This window comes from Dendrobates tinctorius, unplaced genomic scaffold (assembly GCF_039654945.1).
Source record: "Dendrobates tinctorius isolate UK_male_01 unplaced genomic scaffold, ASM3965494v1 ptg000325l, whole genome shotgun sequence".
In the NCBI taxonomy this organism is placed as follows: Eukaryota; Metazoa; Chordata; class Amphibia; order Anura; family Dendrobatidae; genus Dendrobates; species Dendrobates tinctorius.
Window position 1 is genome coordinate 370,001 of NW_027361992.1, and position 5,121 is coordinate 375,121.

Here is a 5,121-nt window from a genome sequence, read left to right on the forward strand (position 1 = left end):
CTAAGTGAAGCAGTTATTGCAAGCAAATGTGCAACAACAGCAGACTAATACTTGCTTCCAGAAGGCTCTGGAGCAGCAACACCAGATGCAGCAAGAGCAGTTGGAGGCAATAAAACATGCCTTGGTTCGGCAACCCCGAGATGAGGGAGACCGTGCACAAAGCGCTGCTAGTGCGCAGAAAGCCGTACAGAAGACTTTGCTTAAAATGACCGCAGACGATGATGTGGAAGCATACCTCACCGTGTTTGAACGTATTGTAGAACGTGAGCACTTACCTCTGGACAGATGGGCTGAGGTAGTTGCTCCATTTCTAAGCGGAGATCCACAAAAGGCCTATTACGATCTGAGTGGAGCGGATGCTATGGACTATATCAAACTCAAAGGCGAAATCCTGGCAAGGCTGGGAGTAAACACGTATGTACGCGCACAGAGGGTGCATTTATGGAATTTTGTGGAGCATCAGCCAGCCCGCTCACAAATGCATGATCTCATCCATCTAGTAAAAAAATGGCTGCAACCAGAGGCTTTGACGTCCGCGCAGATGGTGGAGCGTGTTGTTCTAGACAAGTACCTGCGGTCCTTACCCGCTAAGATCCAGAGGTGGGTTGGACAGGGTGACCCAACTACCGCTGACCAGTTGGTGAATATGGTCGAACGCTACAATGCTTCTGAAAGCCTACTCTAAGGGACGTTAGCACCCCACTGGCTCCCCAAGAAATCGCTGGAGAGTCCTGCGAAACCTTCTTCATCTTCAAAAGAAGAGAACGTCACAATGAAGGGTAACAGACCTACAAAGGACTATGGAGGTGGTACGGGCTCACATCAAGCCAGCAGACCTCGTCTGGGATCTCCATCGAGGAGACAAGGGCCTATACAATGTTGGCGATGTCGCAGGCTTGGCCATGTAGCAGCTAACTGCCCAATGACTACAGAGCCAATGGACTGTAACGCTACGAGGCGTCTTTCGTTATATGTGCAGTCAGTCTGTGTGGCGGAGACCCTCACGGGAAATGAACAACACGTGTGCCACGTCAAGGTTGACGGTTATAGTGTGAATGCCGTCTTGGATTCCGGCAGTCAAGTAACTTTGGTACATGCCAGTTTGGTGGACTCTAGCGCCCTAACGAACTTAACCGTGGGCATTAGTTGCATCCATGGGGATACTAAGAACTACCCCACTGCCAGGGTTACTCTGGCCACGCCAGTGGGGACCAAAAGACATCAGGCGGCAGTCATAAAGTCTATGGGACACAGTGAAGTGGCATGAACCATCTAGTTGAAGACGGTACTCCGGAGCTAGCCCCTGAACCATTGCAGCAAGACGACGGAGAACCTATCTCAGAGGAAGTACTAGAATCTGCGGACTCTCCTCTGGCTGTGTATGCAGGCGAGGCAGACCAGCTAGAGGATGTTTTAGAAATGCCTGATCTTGAGGTGGCCCGTGGTAAGTTCGGGACCGCTCAGCACCAGGATCCTACTCTAGCAAGGGCGTGGGAAAACATAAAGGTCTCCGAGGGAAGACCATTGTACCCAGGGGCTCAAAACGAGTTCCCACACGTGGCGGTGCAGCAGGATATGTTGTATCACATAGACAAGGTGCGAGGGGTGGTGGTAGAACAACTAGTCGTACCTAAGTCCTTTCGCCAGGTAGTTTTGGAGTTGGCACATAAACATCCCTTGGGAGGACACCTGGCGGTAGAAAAGACAAAACACCGTATTCTGCAACGTTTCTTTTGGCCGGGTCTAGTGGGAGACATGACCCAGTACTGTCGGTCATGTCCTACGTGTCAATTGACCGCACCTATGTCACATTTTAGAAGCCCCTTAGTGCCCTTACCAATAATAGAGGTGCCCTTCGAGAGGATAGCAATGGATATAGTCGGTCCATTAGTTAAATCTACCAGGGGTCATCAGTACATTTTGGTAGTATTGGATTACGCCACGCGTTATCCCGAAGCAGTGCCCTTGCGGAATGCCAATGCGAAATCAATTTCAAAAGAGCTGGTTAATATGTTTTCCCGCACCGGCATTCCGAAAGAGATACTTACGGATCAAGGGACCCCCTTTATGTCTCGTATACTTAAGGATTTATGTAAACTACTAAAAATCTCCCATTTGCGTACCTCAGTATATCACCCTCAGACTGACGGTTTGGTGGAGCGCTTTAACAAAACCTTAAAGGGAATGTTGAAAAGGGTGGTGGATAAGGACGGGAGAGATTGGGATGCCCTACTACCATACCTCCTGTTCGCTATACGTGAGGTACCCCAATCCTCCACAGGCTTTTCACCTTTTGAGTTGGTTTATGGGCGGTGGCCTAGAGGCCTGTTAGATATTGCCAAGGAGACTTGGGAACAAGAGGTGACTCCTTATCGCAGTGTAATTGAACACATAACACTTATGCAGGACCGAATTGCATCAGTTATGCCAATAGTTAAAGAGTGTTTAGAGTGCGCACAACATGCCCAAAGCACGGTATACAACCGAGCGGCAAAAACACGAGTCTTTCAACCCAGAGACAGGGTGTTGGTATTGGTGCCTACCGTAGAGAATACATTTCTTGCGAAATGGCAGGGACCATACGAAGTGCTGGAACGAATAGGTGAAGTAAATTATAAAATACACCAACCAGACAAGAGAAAGCCCGAACAAATATATCACATAAACTTGGCCTGGCGGGACAGGGAGAGTCTGGTGGCAGGAGCTGCCCTTGAGGATGGGCCTCGAGGGGCACCACCTTCTAAGGTGAAGGACCCCCAGGTAGCTCCGCCAGAAGTGGGTATTGCAGACACGCTATCCGAAAGCCAAAATCGAGAGACCATTGAGTTCATACAGAGGAACGCAGATATTTTCTCGGAACTTCCTGGCCGGACTCACCTAATTAAACATGACATTGTTAGTGATCCACAGGCGCGGGTACGGCTAAAACCATATCAAATTCCGGAGGCTTGGAGACAAGCCATTGCCCGGGAAGTGAAGAAGATGTTAGAGCTCGGGGTCATTGAGGAGTCCCGGAGTGATTGGGCTAGCCCAATCGTACTGGTGCCCAAACCCGATGGGACAATCCGATTTTGTAACGATTTTCGGAAAGTAAATGAAGTATCGAAATTCGATGCCTACCCGATGCCAAGAGTCGATGAACTGATAGAGAGACTGGGTTCAGCCAGGTACATATCCACTATTGACTTAACAAAAGGTTATTGGCAGATTCCCCTCACGGAATCAGCCAAAGAGAAAACTGCCTTTGTTACGCCCCAGGGATTATTCCAGTACCGAGATATGCCATTTGGGTTGCATGGTGCCGCAGCCACCTTCCAACGTCTAATGGATATTGTCCTAAAACCCCATGGCCAGTATGCATCCGCGTACTTGGACGACATCATTATCTTTAGCGATGACTGGGACATGCATTTGTCAAAAGTACAAGCCGTCTTAGACTCCCTAAAAACAGCTGGGTTGACTGCCAATCCCAAGAAATGTACGTTGGGATTGGAAGAGGCTCGCTATCTGGGATATAGCATAGGGAGAGGCGTCGTGAAGCCTCAAGCCAATAAAGTGGACGCTATTCAAAATTGGCCACGACCGGTAACCAAAAAACAGGTTGGAGCTTTTTTACGGATCGTTGGTTATTATAGGCGGTTCATCAAACATTTTGCGACCATCGCAGCTCCTCTCACAGATCTTACTAAGGGGTCGAAATCTGTCACAATAAAGTGGAACGCAGAAGCAGAGGAGGCCTTTCAGCGATTGAAAACAGTCCTCTGTGACCAACCAGTGTTGGTTGCGCCAGACTTTAAACGGGAGTTTATTGTCCAAACGGACGCCTCTGGGGTGGGCCTCGGCGCGGTTTTGTCTCAAGAAGTAAATGGCGAGGAACACCCAGTGGCCTATCTAAGCTGAAAGCTTACGAGAGCAGAAAAGAACTACAGTGTAGTTGAGCGGGAAGCCCTGGCTGTGAAATGGGCCCTGTGCACCTTGCGCTATTATTTACTAGGTCGCCAGTTTAGACTAGTGACGGACCATTCGCCCCTAACGTGGATGTCCCGGGCAAAAGAAGGCAATGCGCGGGTGACACGCTGGTTCTTAGCATTACAAGGGTTTAAATTTTCCGTTGAGCACAGGGCGGGCACAGCGCACAGAAATGCAGATGCGTTGTCTAGAACGCACTGCTTGGTGACTCGTCGTGTCCGACCCCACGGGCTCGAACAGAGGAGGGGGGTGTGTGAGGTGCCAAGGGGAGAGGTACTAGAAAACATGTATATTTCTCCCCGTTTCATTTCATATGTCTCCCTGTACTGATGATGAAGCCAGTTTATTTCACTGTAATCCAGTCCTGGTTTCCTTAGTGATCAGCATGGAAAGGACTGGTAGTTCCCCCTCCACTTATTCAATCCAGGTTTTGGTCTCCTGACTGGTCCAGCTGATATAATCAGGAGGAGCTGGGATCTCTCAGTCTACCTCGTCTGCTGAGCTGGGAGCTGACACAGTAAGATTACATGGACTTGTTTGCTGTTTTATAGGTTTATTTTGTAGTTAGCCTGCTACTGTTAGTTAGTGGCCAGACGGCCTTAGATGTTTTATTTCATGTTTGGCATGTGTAACATTGAATAACAAGTGTGCACAATAAATATGCCATGTCCATATTCATGTGGAAATTGCTAGTCTGCTGAAGTGACTTCATAGCCACACGCTTGTGCCAAAGCAAAGATCCCAGCTGAGCTATCTAGCCCCACAATATATATACAGTTGTGGCCAAAAGTATTGACACCCCTGCAATTCTGTCAGATAATACTCAGTTTCTTCCTGAAAATGATTGCAAACACAAATTCTTTGGTATTATTATCTTCATTTAATTTGTCATAAATGAAAAAACACAAAAGAGAAAGAAGCAAAAAGCAAAACATTGATCATTTCACACAAAACTCCAAAAATGAGCCAGACAGAAGTATTGACACCCTCAGCCTAATACTTGGTTGCACAACCTTTAGCCAAAATAACTGCGACCAACCACTTCCAGTAACCATCAATGAGTTTCTTACAATGCTCTGCTGGAATTTTAGACCATTCTTCTTTGGCAAACTGCTCCAGGTCCCTGATATTTGAAGGGTGCCTTCTCCAAAC